General features: G+C 49.5%; 1 long non-coding RNA gene across 1 annotated transcript; it reads left to right on the top strand.

Annotated features, from left to right (window-relative positions):
• Window positions 1-4,214: 4,214 nt before the first annotated feature.
• LOC108288118 lies at window positions 4,215-18,079 on the top strand. The gene is made up of 2 exons (XR_001818605.2): window positions 4,215-4,480; window positions 15,843-18,079. It is a non-coding gene; the product is annotated as an uncharacterized LOC108288118 (long non-coding RNA).
• The last annotated feature ends 1,795 nt before the right edge of the window (window positions 18,080-19,874 follow it).

The following is a 19,874-nucleotide window of genomic DNA, read 5'->3' as shown; positions in this document are numbered from 1 at the left end:
TCCCCGTCTCAAAACCCTCAGCTTCATCACATCTGCAAAGTCTCTTCTGCCGTATAAGGTGACATATACAGGTTCTGAGGATGAGGACATGGATCTCTTTAGGGGCTGCACTCAGCCTTCCACAGTGGGCCAGGGAGTGCACCCACCGTGCCCAGAAACACGAAAAGCCAGGGGAGGGCTGGGGGAGATCCTCTTTCACCGGGACTTGCAGGGACCATGCTGGGCTAGGGGAGAGATCTTCAACGGGGCTTGCAAGGACCATGCAACCATCTTGGGTGGGAATAGGCCCTTCAGTGCTGTTGCTGCTACCCCTGCAAAACACATACGCACACACACACATGCACACACTTACATGCACACACACATGTATGCTCACATGCACACACACATGCACACACTCACATGCACATTTACATGCACACACACATCATGTATGCTCACACACACACATGCACACAGTCACATGTACACATGCTCACATGCACACACAATCACAGGCACACTCACACTCAAATACATGCATACTCACACACATGCACACACATGTGCACACATGAACACTCATGCACATACATTTACATAGTCACACGCACACATACACTCACAAGCACACACATGCATGCACACATACTCCCATGTACACATAGGCACTCACATACACACATGCATACACACATGCACATACATACATGCACACACACATACACACTCACATACACACATGCACATACACATGCACATACACACATGCACACACACATACACACTCACATACACATATGCACACGCACACTCACATGTACACTTTCACTTTTTATCTCTGGTAAGACTGTCTTGCTGGTTACATTTCATGCCAGTGTATTTTCTCCAGCGAAAACCCCATGCTCTGTCACTAGAGCTGGTCTGATTCGAAGGCCTTCACCAACCTCAGTGCCATGTAGAAGGAAGAGCACTGGGAAACACACCAGGGCCCTGGATTATAGCCCCGGTTCTGCCATTATTTGTTTAATCCTGGCCAAGCCACTTAGTGTCTCCAGGCTCAGCTTTCATGCCCCAATCTGAGTTTGTCTAGAGCTGTATTTCCCCAGAATGTGGTGTCTAGCATAACAGCTGCTCCTTGGAAAGCAAGGGTATCTTGACCGAATACCCCGGGAAACTGTTTCAGCGTGTGTATACCTCCATCCCTCTTGGAGAGTCATAATGCACATACAGTTGACGAAGTCTCTGGGAAGTCCTGCATAAATGCAGTTGGGTAACTCCTTAACCTAGTATTGTAAACTGTTTAAAAATCACACAACACCCTCACTTGTTTTTTCTTTTTAGATACTGAAGAGCAGACTTTGAGAAATGCTCATTATGGTGGTCTCTGAGGAAGTCAAGATTCCTGCCCCATTACCTTGAGGGTGACTTTTGAAATTGAGATGTTTTGCTAACAAGCTGGCCCCTGAGAAAGGCAGAAAACACCCCCTGTTGCCTTACCTGGCATCTTGGAGGCCTTGTTCATCTTCATCATCAGTCTTAAGGGGTGCCAGGCCTGCGAGCTAGGATCCACCAGCCAGCCCAGACAGTGGGATGCCCACATTATGGAGGCCACCATCCTCCCTTTAAAACTCATTTTCACTCCCCAAGGATTTCTTCATTGTCTTCTAGGAGCTTAGGCCTGGGGATGGGGACAACAGAGAGACCTCGAGAAACTTCCTGTTTCTGTTGAGCAAATGACCATTTCCCCCAAAGGGAAAGGAATGGCCAGGCACTGAGGAGAGGGCAGTGCTTCCTTCGTTTTAGTTGAGCCTTGCGAACATCTTCTAATGGAAATGCTACTCTTCCCTTGAGGAGAGAGAAGCCCAAGGCAGAGAGAAGTTAAGTCACTTGCCCAAGACCACATACTTAACTTGTGGCAGAATCAGGGTTCAGCATTGCTCAGATGAAGTGTAAGAAGGCGTGGCACATACAGGTAGAGAGGGCCAGACCCCGGAGGAAGAAAGAAGGTGCACACCAGGCTGGAGGAATCCGGAACTGTTAGGAGAGCCATGGCTGGGAGGCAATATGAGATCCAAGTTCAAGTCCTGGATCTGTGCTGTTAGCCTTTCTGGTTTTCTCAAATGAGGAGGCCGGAAATGGCTCTTTCAGCTGTGAAGTTAATTAATCCACTTCTAGTTAGGGGGTGAGACTTGAGCAGGTTTGGGAAAGAGGCAAGCAGGGACAAAAAACAGAAAGTGAAGCAAAGCTTGCGTGCACTCAGAAAAATATTCAGCACTCTGCCAGACACCGTGCTGGGACCTGTGGACATCACAGGGGACAAAACAAACCCAAGCTCTGATCTTCATGAAGCTTACACACTTGAGGGGAGACACACAAAAAACGAAAATGTTAGAAGGTGATGAGGGTCAAAGAAAAAAAACAATTCAAAGGAAAAGGAACCAGGAGTGGGGCTGGATCTTAGATAGGACACTCAGGGAAGGCTTCCTGTGAAGAAGATATTTGAGCAGAACCTTGAAGATGACAGGGAAGTGGACAGGGTAGATTCTGGAGTATTGTGAGCAGAGGAGCAGCCTGTGTATAGGTGCTGAGCTGCATGGGCACTGTGGCTGCCATCTTCAGGGAGGGACAAGGAGGCGGCCAGCAGGTGGAGGGCGAGGGAGGAGGAGAGTGAAAAGAGATGAGGCCAGTAATGTTGACCTCTTTCAGTATGCAAAAACTTGGGGAGAAAAGTTCAGTGGTATAGGTGTTCTGTTTGTTGGATAAAAACACTAGAAAATTTAAAATACAATGTTTTGGGACTAATTCCAAAATTCTAGAGGACAGGGGCCTTGGTCTTTGGTTAGACACTGTGTCCAAGAAACAAGGAGCATCCCAAGAATTGCCTCTCCCTGGGGACCTAGGTATCATGTCTCTCTTTGCTCTCTCAAGGATATCTGAGGCTCTGCACATGACTGAGGCACGTATAGACAATGGTTGATAATATTTGTCACATTTTTACATTGCTTTACATGACTGTTGTCAACATTAATGTGGAAACTAGACTCTATCATTGCATGAGTTGGGCTGTAAACACTGAATTTCTTGTTCTTTAGAATGGCTTTCCCTAGTGGTGGATTTCTCTGACTTTACAACCAATGGTGTGCTCTTGATCCAATTACTTCAATCACTCTGAGTGTTGGCTTCTTGGCCTGTTAGGTGGGTGGGTATAGCCTAGATGCTTAGTAAATTTCCTTTATTAAATAGAGCCGAAAAGCCCCTGTTCTACCCACTCTAGCAAACAACATTCCTTTCACCCAGTGTGTCTCTTCTCAGAGGTCAAACCGGTAATTATCCATTCCTTTTGCCTGTGTGTACCATATGCATAATTCATAGGTAGCCTTGCAAAGTGGAGACAGAGTGTCCATTCCCCAGTCCCCTCATGACTAGTGCTCATGTACCAGAAAAGTTTCCAAGGACAGAGTCTGTTTTTCTTCCACCTCCAGCCCCTCTCGTTTCTACCAGCCCCCAAGACGTCTATAGAATAATCAATTGCAGGGCTGTTCATCACCCGTTTTTACAATGTTAGACCCTGTAGTTCAACAGCCTCATGTGACAGCCAAGGCAACTGAGGATCAGAGAGCTCACTGACTTTCCCACAGCCACAGAGGCGAGCCATAGGGCAGGAACGGAACTTGTTTCCTGATCACGAGCTGAGGTTCCTTTGCCAACCTCTTCTTGCCTCTATTTTGCCAAACCCTAACCGTGCCCTGCAAATTATAAGATGTCTAAAAATATGTTTTAATGATGATGGAGAACTTTGAAAAGAAGTTTTGTTTTGTTTTTAAATACACCCTCATAGATCCAATGCGGTTGAGACGGCGACCAAAGCCAATTTCCCTGGAAACACCGGATCGAAAATACGTGGTGAGGCTCTGACCTGGAGTGCTTCATCCTAAATAATGCATTTTACAAACCTGAAAAATAAAAAGACTCAAAAGAACATTCTGGGCCTGTCACGGCTGCTTTTCATCCCTTTCATCACTAGGTGTCCCCTTGGTTAGCAAATGCCATCTGGTGTGCTGCGTCCTTGTACATCCTTCCCTGGATGGCAGGTGGGGGAGAGTCAGCCACACAAGGGGGCTTTTTGCCCGGTGGGGCGGGGCGGGGCGGAGCTTCCCGAAGGGGCGGGGCTTCCCGAAGGGGCGGGGCTTGTGCGCGGGCAGAGCCGCTCATCTGACACAGAGGAAGAGCCATCCTTGCACTGACAGGACGGGGTGCAATTAGCACGGAGAGATTAAAACGTGAAAGGAATACTGTCAAGAACCCATTTCCACCCCAGGAGATGAGCGTGGCCTAGAATAGATGCGGAGCATGATTAAACTGCAGGACGGGCTCGGGAGGGAGGGTGGGGGCGCACTCACCTCCCCCCAGACCCAGGATGGGGCCTCTGCTGAGTCAGACCCCGGAGGCGGCTCTTTGCAGATGTTGCAGAGAAACAGGATGCTGAGAGTCCTTCTGGGTAGGTTCCTTCTGTAACGATCCAAAGCCATTTTTATTACTGAATGCCTAGTTTCTGGGGTCCCATGCGAGCCACAGCTCTGGGAACCCCCGCAACTAGCCCATACTTAATCATCAGTCTGTTGTCTGGATTCCTGCCCCTTAGGAGCTCAGGATCTAGTGGGAGGACTTGTGCAGAAATAAAAAATGATGCAAGGGCTTTAAAAGATGTGGCTGCTGGGGGGTGTTGGAGAAACGTTCCTGGAGGGTCTCAAAGGATGAGCGAATTATTATTATTATTATTAATTATTTTTCCTTTTCATTTTCGCCCGTGCCTCGCGCCGCCCCAAGATGGGCACGGCCGGGAGCAGAGGAGCTCGGGGCGGGCAAAGCTGGAGGGGACGAATTATTTGATTTTAAAAAATACTATCATCCTATATTAATGTCCCACTATGACTGTTAACAAGGCCCATATAGCAAATGAATTTTTCCTTTCTTCCTCCCCACTCCCTCCCTCGCCTCCCTTCCCTCTCTCCCTCCCTCCCTCCCTCCCTCCTTCCTTCCTTCCTCCCTCCCTCTGTTCCTCCTTTCCTTCTCTTCCTTCCTTCTCTTCCTCTTTCCTTCTTTTCTTTCTTTCTTTTTAGAGTGAGAGTATTTAAAATCTACCCTCTTAGCCAATTTCAGGTATACAATACAGTGTCATCATCTCTAGTCACCATACTGTACATTAGGCTCCCAGAACTCATTCGTCTTAGAACTAGTAGTATCAACCCTGCGATTCAGTTTTAGTGTAAATTTGAAGCCATTAGATTCGAAGGCAGAGAGAAGCAGAAAATTGGTTCTTACCAACCAACAAGTGCGTTTTGAGGATGTGCCCTGAAGCAGAGATGAGCGCCCTGGCACTTCATCCTGGCCATCCAGCCAGTACACACTGATTGCATGCCTGCAGTGTGATGGATACACAAAGACAACCACCACAGGCCTAATCCGGATCTCTTAGTGCTTTGGACCCAGAGAGGATGATGGCTGTTACTCAAATACATACATCCACGCATGCAATTATATTCCATTACAGAATGAGACAGGGGCACAGTTCTATGAAAACAAAGCCCTCGCTTAGACTAGAAGCAAAAAAGAGTTTGGGTGTTCTTACCCTTTGGGTGGGACCCAGGACACGTGGGAAAAACAGAAGACTAACCAGCAGGGCCTTTTTAGAATTTGTGAAGCTCCGTATTATAAAAGTACTTAACTTTAAAAGATCAGCATCAATTCACATTCCTGTCATTTCTCTACCTGCAGATAGCATAGGCCCTCATGCGGGAAATGGAAACAAATAGGATGTAAGCAACTCACAAACACAGACTTTGAAATGGCCCACTGTTCTGCAAGCACAGGTTCATTCTCCACTGAGTTCCCTGCGACTTGAAGTCACCCCTATTTCTGAAATGGAAGCAGGTGCCATGTGCCCTGTGGACCAAGAGTCAGTGATTGATAGTGAGCGCTGACCACTATCCACATAAAAGATTGGAGAGACGTCCTCTCCTCAAGGTTTTCTGAAAGGATGTAGGTCACCAGCTGCCGTCGCAGTTCACTGTTCACAGCGGCTGAAAGAGGGCATGCCGTTTTTGCTGTCTTCCATTCATGGTATGTAGCAGAGAACAATCCATTCAGTTTAACCAGTGCTAACGCATCTGTTCATTGCCTGTGTATTAGACTTAGTATTTAATGTTAAATTAAAATCTGACTCTCAACTATTTCACTGCATTCCAGGCACTTCTACTCAGCTAAATCCATAGACACAAGTAGAAGGAAATTTGGACTTTAGTTAACCTAGTAGTTACCAGAGTTTTGGATCTCACAGGCTGATAAATTTTATAAAAAAGATTTGGGGCCAGGGGCAGTGGCTCACACCTATAATCCCAGCACTTTGAGAGACCGAGGTGGGTGGAACACCTGAGGTCAAGAGTTCAAGACCAGCCTGGCCAACACGGTTAAACCCCATCTCTACAAAAATACAAAAATTAGCCAGGCATGATGGTGGGTGCCTGTGATTCTAGCTGCTGAGTTTGCGCCACTGCACTCCAGCCGGGGTGACGGAGCAAGACTTCATCTCAAAAAAAGAAAAAAAAATTTGAAGACCTGTATTGAGTTGCTTTTTATTCACTCAAATGAAGTAATTAGAACACCTATCACCCACCTCACCGCCGTGATAGAATTCACATGCAAAGTAAATTATAACAAAACAGAACTTCTCGGCATTTTAATGGAAATAAATTAGCTTTAGGACAAAATCATTACTTTCTTGTTATTGTGGTTTTCTTGTTTCTACATCAACCTGTGAAAATGGATACTTTTCCACAGTCCAGCACCAGTTCTTGCACTAGAATTTGAGAACCCCTGACTTAAATCAGTGATTTACATCCCTCCTGCCCTTATTTACAAAGGAGGAAGCTGGCCCTGAGGGGTCCCACGCGCTCCGCCATCAAAGGTTCCAGCCCACAGTGCAGAATAGCCCGGGTTGGGGCCGAGGCTTCTGAACCCACGTTCAATGCACCTGCCCTCTGTCTTATTGCCATGAGTCCCTGCAGGGCCCAGTGAGGGCCCCCAACACTCCAGTTATGTGATTGGCACCATGCCATCTGGGAACACTGAAGGAGGATGGCTGGGGGACACAGGAGGAGAAACAGGGGGACCTGTACCTCTCTCCAGCCCACAGGCCCTGGGCTGGATTCTGAGATGGGCTCTTCCTCCTGTCGGAAAGCCTCGATCTTCAAGTATCCTTTAGTTGGGTGCATTGAGGCTTTCAGACCATTGGGAAATATTTGTGTACTACTAATTCTTACAATGTCCATTCCTCTGCCTCCCTCTCCTGCATAAAGACTGGGCTCCAGGACTTGTCGGCTTCACTGCCTGTGTTTTCAGAGAATTAAATATGACTTCAAAAGTACTCCAGGATGGTCAAGATTTTGTTGCCAAGTCAGGGTTCAACCTAAAACAAAATAGAGTCACCAGGAACAGAAAATCAAATACCATATGTTTTCACTTATGAGTGGGAGCTAGCCGGGTGCGGTGGCTCACGCCTGTAATGCCAGCACTGTCAGCACTCTGGGACGCTGAGGCTTGAGAATTGCTTGAACCTGGGAAGTGGAGGTTCAACCAACATAGAGAAACCCCGTCTCTACTAAAAATACAAAAAATGAGCTGGGCATGGTGGCGGGTGCCTATAATCCCAGCTAGTTGGGAGGCTGAGGCAGGAGAATTGCTTGAACCCAGGAGGTGGAGGTTGCAGTGAGCCGAGATCGCGTCATTGCACTCCAGCCTGGGCGACAACAGTGAAACTCCGTCTCAAAAAATAAATAAATAAAAATAAAAATAAGTGGGAGCTAAGCTCTGGGTAATACAGAGTGGGTACATTGGACATTGGAGACTTGCAACGGTGGTGGGGGGGAGAGGAAAGAAAAATCACCTACTGGGTACAACCTGCACTATTCTAGGGACGGGTGCACCTAAAGCCCAGACTTCACCCCTACACAATTCATCCATGTAACCAAAACCCACCGGTACCCTTAGAGCTCTTGAAATAAATTGATTTAAAAAAAATAAAAGAAAACGAGACATTCTCTGGTACACAGTGCTAGTGGCATACCACATGTGGGAGTTTTAGATTCAGATTCTAGCGATAGAAACAGCCTAGTTAGTTTTAGATTCTAGCAATAGACACAGACTCTGGTTTACTCAAGAGGAAAGGGACTGTGTTGGAAAGGTTTTGGGTGGCCTGATGGAATCACCAGGGGGCTGGAGAATGAGACCACGAGGAATACCTCCCAGCCATAACCCAGAACCTCCGCGGGTTTACGGTGAGGTCCCTGGAGCTTCCAGAACCTCTGCAGCAGCCACGCCCACCCTCAGCGTCCCGGAACCCGCCTTGCCTGCTACCTCCCATCAGCCACTCCAGCCCATAGCCTGGGTCACCGCTCACCTGGGGGTCCGGGCAGGTGGTCTCTAGCACTTTCATCCTGGACCGTGCCAGGCAGACTTTTCCTCCTCCAGGCAGGGGGTCCCTGAAATGGACAAGCTGAGATGCTGAGCAGCCAAAAAAAAACAGCAGGTATCGAGTTTTCTTTCAAGTTACCTTCTCCAAAAGTTGGGGAGGCGGAAAGTCTCTTTCAGAGTCGTCAACACAATGCATCGACTTGGGCCCGGATTCGCTAGTTGCTGGAATATTGTTTCTTGCTTTAGAGAACCCTCTGCTAACAGAGGCTCGGTGCACACGGATGTCCACCTTAGGGTCACCCGCAGTCACTTGTTGGAGTCCCCTTTGCTTGGTGACTGTGACTCCGCTGGGGCTGCTGAGATCTGATGGGGGTCTGGTGTGCCGGGGAGGGTCTGTTCAGGGCTTGTGAACCATATCAGAGAATTCTCTTGGTGGGATTTCACTGTAGCACATGAAGCTGTTCTCTTATTTTATTTTATTAAGATGGAGTTTCACCATGTTAGCCAGGATAGTCTCGATCTCCTGACCGTGTGATTGGCCCGCCTCCGCCTCCCAAAATGCTGGGATTACAGGCGTGAGCCACCACGCCCAGCAGCTGTTCTCTTTCTTTTCTTGTACTTCAGCTCCCTTCAGGCGTACTGTAGCTCAGGTCCTTACAAGTGGAGAATACTAAGCTGTTCAACAGCGTGAACTTCTCAGGTTCCTGGGTGGGGCCTCCAGCCAGGAAGGGCTCATCCTGAGCCTTTTCCAGCTCCAGAGACAGCCTACCCTGGCTCAGATGGCCCACACCCTCCGCTCAGCTGTTCCTGAAGGCCGAAGGCGAGAGAGCAAAGAGCCCAAAAGGGCAGGGGCGTCTGGCCAGAAGGGAGACCTTTCTTTGGAGGCAAGTTTCATCTTGCAAATCCATGCAGATACTGACGGTGCTGCAGGTCCGTGTGTAATCCCAGCCTGCAGAGCCGGCAATTTTCTCTGTGGCTGGAGGACTGCCCTTTCAAAGTCGCCAGCAGTTTCTGCACTAGAGGTCAAGGCTCTTAATGCCCTAGAAAGACCTTTTGTTTTGAGAAAACGGACCAGGAGGGGTCTTTGGGTGCCTTGAAAGCGAGGCATGCTCATTATTCTCCAGGGGCCCTGCACGCCCTGAGTGCATTTGAGAGCCGGCTGAGCTGCACCCCGCAGAGTTAGGAGAAATAGTTCCTTCTTCTCCCCACCTGTGGACTCAGCCTGAGCAGGAAAATGTTGTTGCTCTTGGGGAATGTTTGTGTGCCTGATGGTCCAAGCTTGCTCACAGGAGGCCTGCAGCCAGTGCGGGATGCGGCCCCCAGACCTGGCCTCTGTCTCTTCTCGCGCTGGAGGGGCGCGGTGACAAGAACGGTCCAAGCAGCCTGATGCAATCTGGACTGATTCTTTTTAAATTGTGATAAAACGTGCATAAGATAAGGGTCCCCATTTTATTGACTTTAAAGTATACAGCTCTGTGGCCTGTGCACATTCACACTGTGTACGCCCATCACCACGCCCTGTCTCCGAAACTTTTCATCCTCCTGACTGAAGCTTCCTCGGTACCTGCTGAACCCTAACTCCCCCTCCCCACCCAGGCCCCGACAACCACCAATCTATGTCCTGTCTCTATGAATCTGACTACTGCAGGTACCTCCTAGAAGTGGAGTTGACAGCGTTTGTCCTCCTGGACCGATTCCTTTTTCTTTTTGTAGAGACAGGGTCTTCCTGCGTTGCCCAGGCTGCTCTCGAATTACTGGACTCGAGTGATCCTCCCACCTCGGCCTCCCAAAGTGCTGGGATGACAGGTGCGAGCCACCGCGCCTGGCCTGGACAGGTTCTCAATGGCATCTGACAATGAAGGGACTGGGCTTTGTGAAATGCATCATCAGTTACTCTACTGACTGGTATTGGCTGGCAGAGACCAGGTCCTGTGGCTGTTTCCCTCTGAACAAATAGATGTTTCCACTGTGGGTCATCCTGAAAAGAGTTTAATCCCAGAGTAGAAAAAGAAGGGGATTGCGATGGGGGCGAATAGGGCTTTTCTCTGTGCAGCTTACCAGGCCTCCATTCCAAGGTGTGGATTCTCCCTCATGGGGGGTGGGCGGCAGCGCCTGTGCCCATGGAGGGAAGCCTGCTGCGGGCATTACGGCAATTGTGAGGGCAGCCAAGCCCTGTTAGCGCCAAGCACCCCTACCCTCTGTGTGGTCCTCCAGCTGTCCCCAAGGCTGAGCACCATGTGCTTCCATCAGCTCCTCATCTCAGCTGAGCTGCCGGGATGGGAGAGGAGGGTGTCCTGGCTGCCAGGCTGTGGGTGGGAGGCAGTGGTGGGCATCAGCTGGGCCCCAAGGGGCAGACCTGTCATGAAGGTGCAGAGGCTGAAGACAACACAGATAAGTTGAAGGCGAGCAAGACGTCCCAGAGTATTGTGGGCAGCGCGCTTGAGCATTCACAGAGGTTCGGCAGGCAGCCTGATGTGAGCTCCCAACATCACCATTTCCATCTCTAAAGAGAAGGGTGATTCGCTTTCTAGACACAGGCTTGTGTCTAAAGAGGCCGGAGACACTGAGTTAAACACATCTGACTTGATACCATAATCTTTCAAATTATTTTCCACAAACTAAAGTGATGCTCAAGGAAGACCCACCCCACCACCCGCCTCTACTCACCCCAGTCCCAGCACCCTGGCTGGAGACATAGAGCCCTGGGTTAATTACACAATGCAATGACAGTTTGCTCTTGTGCTCAAAATATGGGAAAGACTTTACAGTGTGCGACATTTCCCACTTCTGGGTAGCTTGCATCAAAGCAGGTGTCTCGGGGGCCCGATTCAACGTTGTACCCAAACAACGCCAAGCAGTAGTCAGGGGCCACTTGGAGGGAGCTATGAGGGTTTAAGCAGTTAATGAATATTAAAACTATATAGTAGAAAATAAAACCTTGCAAACGGAGTTTTAGTGTCTGTGGAATCTGATGGGTTTGAAGGTCAAGTGCCCACAGAGAATTCACAGCTTCGCGCTTCTTCACGATGCAGTTGTCCAGGGAGCTTGCCAGTTGGGAGCTGCAAAATCACAACACTAATACTTCATAATAGCCTTACCCCGTTACTGTTTATCATCCCAACCACGCTCCCAGCTATTACCTCATTTCTCCCCTTATACTATCCCTTGGGAGAGGCTGACATAAATTATTATCCCTCCTTTATGGGCGAAGGCATTAAAGCACAGAGATTAAACGGCATGCCCGAGGCTGGAGAATTAGTATTCGGCACAGGCCAGGTGAGAGCCCATGTCTGTTTCCCTGACGTTACGCTGCTTCTATGGCTAGCTCTAGCTATCCAAGCTTCTCTAGGTCCAGACGTCTCTGCCACCCTCATAAACAGCCATGAAGTCCTGGGAAAGCCTGCTGCTCTGCGCCCGGGGCCTGCTTCCACCTCACATTAACACGTCTTTAGAGCAATGTCTAGGAGCCCTCTCTTCTCAGAAGCTTCCCTACCCACCTCCACCCGAGATGGTCACCACCTCTGGAACCTTCCGCCCGCTGCACCAGGACCCAGCCCCACACCAGCACCATGTAATGATACCCTGAAGCTATGTGCTCATGGCTCGCCAAGTAAAGGGTGCGCTTCTGAGGCCGCAGCTGCTGCATCCGTGCTGCTGCTTTGGTGTCCTTCAAAGCCTCTGGAAGCAAGTTAGGCAGCACAGGGGCCTCAGAAACTTGCTCAGTGATGTGCTGGGTGCCATGGGACGTGAGTGATGGGCAAGATAGATTCTCTCTGAAAGCTCCACTGCTTGCTCCTGTCCCTGTCCGTCCTCTGCTCCATTTCCCTCTGCACACGGTAGCTATACCTACTGCTGTGCTAGCATCAGTCTGTCTGCCTGTGCATGGCTGTCTTTCCCACTGCAGTGTCAACTCCGGAGGAGCAAGGCCCTTCCTGCTCCTCCAGATCCTCACATACGTAGTAGCTGCTTGATCCATTGGGCTGTGTATCCCCTCCAAGTCTCATGTTGGCATGATCCCCACTGTTGGAGGTGCAGCCTAGTGGGAGGTCTTTGGGGCATGGGGACAGATCTCTCATGAATGGCCTGGTGTTGTCCTGGCAAGAGCAAGTGAATTCTTCTGAGATCTGGTTGTTTAAAAGAGTGTGTGGTGGCTCATGCCTGTAATCCCAGCACTTTGGGAGGCCGAGGTGGGCGGATCACGAGGTCAGGAGATCGAGACCATCCTGGCCAAGGTGGTGAAACCCTGTCTCTACTAAAAATACAAAAAATTAGCTGGGCATGATGGTGTGGGTCTGTAGTTCCAGCTATTCGAGAGGCTGAGTTGGGAGAATCGTCTGAACCCGGGAGGCAGAGGTTGCAGTGAGATGAAATCGCGCCACTGCACTCCAGCCTGGCGACAGAGCGAGACTCCACCTCAAAAAAAGAAAAAAAAATGTGGCACCCCCAGCTTCTCTCTGGCTCCCGCTTTCACCATAGGATGCACCTGTACCCCCTTTCCCTTCTCTGCCAATTGCTTGTAAGCTTCCTGAAGCCCTCATGTGGTACAGATATCGGCGCCATGCTTCCCATGTGGCCTGCAGAATTGTGAGCCAATTCAAACTTTTTCTTTACAAATTGCCTAGCTGCAGGTGTTCCTTTATAGCAGGGGGCTCCAACCCCCCAAACCAGGGGGTTAGGAACCAGGCCGCACAACAGGAGGTGAGCAGCAGGCAAGAGGGTGAGTGAAGCCTCACCGGTATTCACAGAGGCTCGCATCGCTCACATTACGGCTTGAGCTCCGCTGCCTGTCAGGTCAGAGGCAGCAGCAGATTCTCACAGGAGTGTGAACCCTGTTGTGAACTGCGCAAGTGTGGGATCTGGGTTGCCTGCTCCTTAAGAGAATCTAATGCCTGATGATCTGTCACTGTCACTCATCACCCCCAGATGGGACCATCTAGTTGCAGGAAAGCAAGCTCAGGACTCCGCTGATTCTACATTATCATGAGTTGTATCGTTATTTCATTTTATGTTACAATGTAATCATAACAGAAATAAAGTGCACAATAAATGTCATGTGCTTGAATCATCCTGAAACCACCTCCCACTTCCACGGTCTGTGGCAAAGTCGTCTTCCACAAAACCGGTCCCTGGTGCCAAAGAAATTGGGGACTGCTGCTTTTTTTTTTTTTTTTCCTGAGACGGAGTTTTTATTCTTGTTGCCCAGGCTGGAGTGCAATGGCGCAATCTCGGCTCACTGCAACCTCCGCCTCCCAGGTTCAAGAGATTCTCCTGCCTCAGCCTCCCAAGTAGCTGGGATTACAGGCATGTGCCACCATGCCCAGCTAATTTTTTGTATTTAGTAGAGACGGGTTTTACCTTGTCAGTCGGGCTGGTCTTGAACTCCTGACCTCAGGTGATCCACCCACCTTGGCCTCCTGAAGTGCTGGGATTACAGGCATGAGCCACGGAGCCCAGCCAGGGACCACTGCTTTACAGTAACAACCAGACTAACACAGTGCTCAGTAAACACTTGTTGAATGAGTGAATGGACGTCCAGACCAGTGCTCCACGTGGCATGCCCACCAGCCCATTTGCATCCAAATCACCTAAGATGCTCATTTAAAATGCAGGTTCTTGGGCCTCATCTCCAAACCACCAAATTAGAATCTCCGGAAGTAGGACCCAAGGTGCGGCCATGGTGATTTTGATGTACGTTAAAGCTGAGACGTGGTGCCCATTTTATAGATTAGAAAAGTGAGTCTCAGAAAGAGGCTTGTTGAAGGTCGCCAGACAGGTTATGGCCAAGTTGTTATCAGAACCCAGATTTCAAGCTCTGCATCCGGAGCTCTGTTCCCCCAGGCCGCCTCATCTGTGTGAGTGGTGGCATTTTCAGAAGGATTGAGCCCATAGTTTGTGTAAGGCCATCTGATGTTCAAAACAACCCAGTGTAGTAGATGCCATCATTACCTACAGCGGAAGACTGAAGCTGAGGACGTGGCTGGCACTGTGGCTGGCACTGTGCCGTGACTGCCTCCCCCAAGCTAGGGCTTCTGCCTGGCTCTTGCAAATACACAGCCCTTGCTTGCTCCCAACACAGGACTGCTTTCAGTGATGGCATTTTTTTTTTTTTTTTTTTTTTAGATAAAGACAACTAAAAAATAGCTTGGGTACATAAGCCGTAGACAATGTTGAAATTCTGCATATGCAAAGGAATGGATGTCTTCAGTTGGGTGCATCTACACAAGAAAAAAGAGATATGATTTAAAAGATTTAGACTCGGGGAGATTCTTGTCCAGTTACCAACCAGTTATTCTAGGGGAACCCCTCCCTAAGTTTGGAAAAAGAATCAGGATACAAAGGATAGGGCCTCTTCTTCCTGCCAGGCAGTGTGTGTGCTTCCAGCTCAGAGGGCAGGAGGGCTCAATGCATGCCCGGGGCCAAGGCCGAGCTCCCCCGACATCCTCAGGAGCGGGGGACCAGTGAACCTGCCCGACTGCTCTTCTGCGTGCCCTCCTCCCTCCACACACACATGTGCCCTGTCCATTTGTGCATTTGAGCATCTGTGGGAAGGCCTCTGAGTACATTCAAAGAGGAAGTCAGGGAGCATGCTCCAAACCCATGCCCTGGGTTGGCCTGTCCCACTCACGGCTCTTTCCCAGGCAGGAAAGATTCCTCGCCTTCTGGTCCGAGGATCACGGAAAGAAGGACTCTTCTGTGTGCTCCACCGTTCTGCTGACACAAGCCACCGCTGTGCCAGGAGAAAGGAACCCATGGGTGTGGGTGGCTTCATTTCTGGGCGCACAGGTGGCTTCTTGGCTTCCCCAGGCAGGAAGCAGAGCATGCTGGGGACTAGCCCCAGTTCCAGAGGAGCAATGGTGTCCCTAAGCACCTGCCTGCACTCCCAGGATGTAGCCTTTTCTCCAGAAGAGGAAGAGGAGCTCATCAACCTTGGATATGGTTATGGGCCAAATCGTGTCCCCAAAATTCCTATGTTGAAGCTCTAAGCCCCAGTACCCCAGATTGGGACTGTATTTGGAGACAGGCCTTTTTTTTTTTTTTTTTTTTTTTTTTTTTTTTTTTTTTTTTTTTTTTTTTTTTTTTTTTTGTAGATCGGCACTTACTTTAATTACTGAAATAGAGCCATACCCCACAGAGCCAGTCCGGGATGTTCATGTTATCATCACACCACCTGCATATATTTTAAATTGAGACGGAGTTTCCTTACACATTTAAGGCTTCAGTTTCCTCAAAGTGGAGGGAATTAAAAAATTAATCCTAACATGAAGATTTTTTATCCAGTTAAATAAAAATACTTAGAAAACGACTGGAGACAGGCCTTTTAAGAGGTGATGAAGTTAAAATAAGGCCATTAGGGCGGCCCTCATCCAGTGTGACTGGTGTTCTTCTAAGAGGGAATTTAGGCACACAAAGACACCAGAAACATGCAGTCACGGAGGAAAGGCCACGAGAGATCACAGCGGGAGACAGCGACCCTCAGCAAGCCAAGGAGGGGCCTCCAGAGAAGCCAACCCCACCAACACCCCGATCTGGGACTTGGAGTCTCCAGGACTGTGAGAAGTCACTTTCTGTCACATAACCACCCATCTGTGTTCTCTGTTAAGGCCGCATTAGCAACTGAATACAAATACAGGATCAAGAAGCCCGGAGGGCTGTGAACCTGCTTTGTCTTTCACGGGTGTGGGATGTCTTAGGTCTTCCTCTGGGCTGAGGTCTGCTTGCGGATGGGTTCACACTGCGGCATTCCTCCCGAGAGCTTTCCTGGGACTTCTCCCTTGAGTCCCAATCTCAGCCACCCCTCCATGCTGACCATACTGCTCCCCAGCGCTGACTTCTCCAGGCCTGTACTTCGGCTTCCTCCTCCCACCGTCATGCACAAGTCCCAGCAGGAACTTATTATCTGAACTCCCAAACCCACCCCTCCCTCCAGTGGATGGCATCAGCATTCTGCCCTGCAGGCTTGAAAAGGCACGTATCCAGGGATTCCTCAAGAGTGGTGCCCGGAGCCACTGTCTTTCTGGAAATTACTGAACTGTTTTCAAACTGTGCCTTGAAGATGTGTTAGTAACACAGCGATTTCTCCTGTGTGGGGTTTAGCCGCTGGCCCCAGTTCAGGGGATGACACCCAAAGCATGATCATCAAGCCCTCCCCTCTCGAGGACAGCTAGTCTGGAATGACAGTCCCTGTCTGGATTTCTGGGACCTCTTCTTTGTTTCAGTTCTTCATCTCCATGTCACCAGACTGTTGAAAGCCTTTCTAAAAGGCTGGGTGTCCCTGGTTTCGACTCTAGATTCTCACACCCCAGCCAAAATAATCTTCTGGATTTACTTCGAAGGCATTCGATTATGTGGGGGATAAAATCTAAATCGCTTTCGATGGCATTCAGGGCTCTCTAGCTCCGATCCTAACCGGCCCTCCCAAGGCTGTTTTCCACTTTTCCTCTTCTTGCACTGTATCCTCTCACTCCACAAATGCAGCTGGGCTTGAGGCCGACAGTCTGGGTTCAAATCCTGGCCTTGCCACTTCCTTGCTGTGTGACCTGGGGAGGCTTGTCAAGCACTGGGTAATAATATCAATAGCTAACTTTAACCCAGCACTTAGCTTGTATCAGGCCTCATGACAAGAGAGCTCATAAATTGTTTTACTTAGTTCTCCTGCCAGCCCAATTCTGTAGGGAACCCTAGGTCTTACCATCATCTTCCTTCTGCACAGGAGAGCAAGGCACTAGACATTTCAGTGACTTGCCCAAGGCTTGAAGCCTCAGCTTTTGCATCTGTAAAATGAGGATAATCAGTGTTTCTCCCCGTGTTGGTCAGGACTCTTCCCAGTTGCAAGTGACAGGAACCAACTCTAAGGAGCTCAAGCAAAACAGAGGAGGCGCGCCTTCCAGGGGCAAGGGATGTCCTCAGCCTGCTCCAGCTCTGCCTTTGGCGATCCAGCCTGCCGGGGATGGACATTCTTAGGATACAGGAACCCCGCTCTCTGACACCTGTGATCTCAGAAGGCAAGAATCCCTCTCTCCCAGGGCCCAGAGTCATCCCTGAGAAGGACCCTGACAACCCAGGTCAAGGTGCCAGCCCCGCGTGTGGGAAGTGAGCCCGCGTTTAGAGATTCTAGGCAGTTCCCCACAGGAAAAGATTCTGGGGTGGGGCTGCTCAAAACTAACAAGTGTTTGCTAACTTGGTAAATTTATTCAACTCAATAGTTACGGAGTGCCTGCCACGTGCAAGTGTGGGGAACTAGTAAGGAGCCCACGAGGAGGGAACTCCGTGAAGGCACCACTCCCGGTGGCTCCTCCAGGGGACATGCCATAAATTGAACAGGAGTGAGCTCAGCCTTCCCCTGCCAACACCAGGAAGCACCTCCATCCCTAGGCCTGTGGTTTACAATGTGGTGCCCACATCACGCCTCCCCTTCTCCCCTGCGGCACGGGACGAGTGTGTGTGTGTCTCAGTGCACACACCTGTGCTCTGCGTCCCTAAGCAGTCTCAGATAAGGGCTGTGCTTACTAGATGCACGGACGAAAGGATGGAGAGGTGCACTGGGCTTTTTCTTTCCCTTGAAACTGGCACAGAAGATTCAGGTTGTATCACAGTTCAAATGCAGGAACACAAAGCTGTTTTGTATCAATATGTTTTTTTGATTTTGCTTCACTCACTTTATGGAACATCAGAGTGTCTCAGTGCAGAGGTCCCCATGGGCCAATGTGTCCCCAGAACGTGCATCTGTGCAACACTCCTCTCCCAGGGTCTACTTCACGCGTTCCCCACCCCATACACACCAGGTGCCAACACACATGGGCACACGTCCCCCCACCCCATACACAACAGGCACCAACACACATGGGCACACGTCCCCCCACCCCATACACACCAGGCACCAACACACATGGGCATGCGTCCCCTCTACCCCATACACACCAGGCGCCAACACACATGGGCACGCCTCCCCACACCCCATACACACCAGACGCCAACACACATGGGCACGTGTCCCCCCACCCCCATACACACCAGGCGCCAACACACATGGGCACGCATCCCCCCACCCCATACACAGCAGGTGCCAACACACATGGGCATGCGTCCCCCCACCCCCATACACACCAGGTGCCAACACATATGGGCATGAGTCCCGCCACCCCATACACACCAGGCGCCAACACACATGGGCATGCTGCACTCCACCCCCATACACATGGGCACACTGTACCCCATTCGGTGATGTCATTCGAGGCCTTTTGGTGGCTATTTTTTTTAGTTGTAATTCACACACTATAAAATGGACCTTTCAAAGGGCATGGTTCAGTGGTTTTTGGTATACTCACAACATTGTGCAACCATCACAGGACCTCATTCGAGCACATATTCTTCATTCTGAAAGGAAACCCATATCCACGGAGGCAGTCACGCTCCGTTCCCTCTCCACCCTGTCCCCTTCACTAATCTGCTTTCTGTCTCCATGCATTTGCCCATTCTGGACATTTCACATAAAGGGAATGTTTCATTCAACACACGCCATTAGTGACTGGCTTTTTCAGTGAGCATTATGTTTCAAGGCCCATCCACGCCTCATGTGAACGGGCACTTCATTCCTTTTTATGTGTGAAAAATAATTCACTGTCTGGTTAGACCACATTTTGCTTCACCTTGGACACTGGGGCTGTGTCCACGCTTTGGCTCTTGTGACTAATGCGGCCACGAACATTTGGGTCCAGGTTCTTGGTCTCGTTGTTCTTGGGTACAGGTGGATATGTGTTGTTTCCTTGAGTGTGTGTCCCGGAGTGGAGGGGCTGGGCCATCACGGTGACCCGATGTTTGGCTTCTGGAGTTAGCACATTTCATATTCCCACCAGCAGTCCCTGAGGCTCCCATTTCCCACATTCCCACAGACATTCACTAGTGTGCGCTTTTGGTGGTAGCCATCCCAGCAGGTGTGCCCACGGTGCCTACATGCCCTTTATTCACGAATATTTCACATTTTGCTACATGTCTTTCTCTCTTAACAGCGATTTTTTCCTGAGCCATATGAGAGTAATAGACAATACATACATCATCCCTTAATTCTTTTGTGTAGTTTCTAAGGAAAAATACATTTTTAACTGTAACCACAGTACCATTATCACATTCAGGACATTTAACATTGACATTGACACAATACATTTATCTAATCTAGAGCCCATTGTCTCTTTCATCAACTGCCCCAATATTGTAATTTATTACAGTTGTTTTTCTTCTGGAACAGGATCCATCCCAGAGTCACACCACTTTCAGTTGTTTTCTCTTTACAGTTTCCTTTCATTTGAAACACTTCTTTGATCCAAATATATCCTGATAATATAATGTACATGACATTAACATGACTGAAGGATATCGGCTGGTTATTTCATAGAATGGTCTTTAACTTAGGCTTGTCTGAGTTTCAC

This window comes from Cebus imitator, unplaced genomic scaffold (assembly GCF_001604975.1).
Source record: "Cebus imitator isolate Cc_AM_T3 unplaced genomic scaffold, Cebus_imitator-1.0 Scaffold365, whole genome shotgun sequence".
Taxonomy (NCBI): Eukaryota; Metazoa; Chordata; class Mammalia; order Primates; family Cebidae; genus Cebus; species Cebus imitator.
The sequence above is the reverse complement of the archived record's forward strand: the minus strand, read 5'-3'. Positions and strand labels throughout refer to the sequence as shown.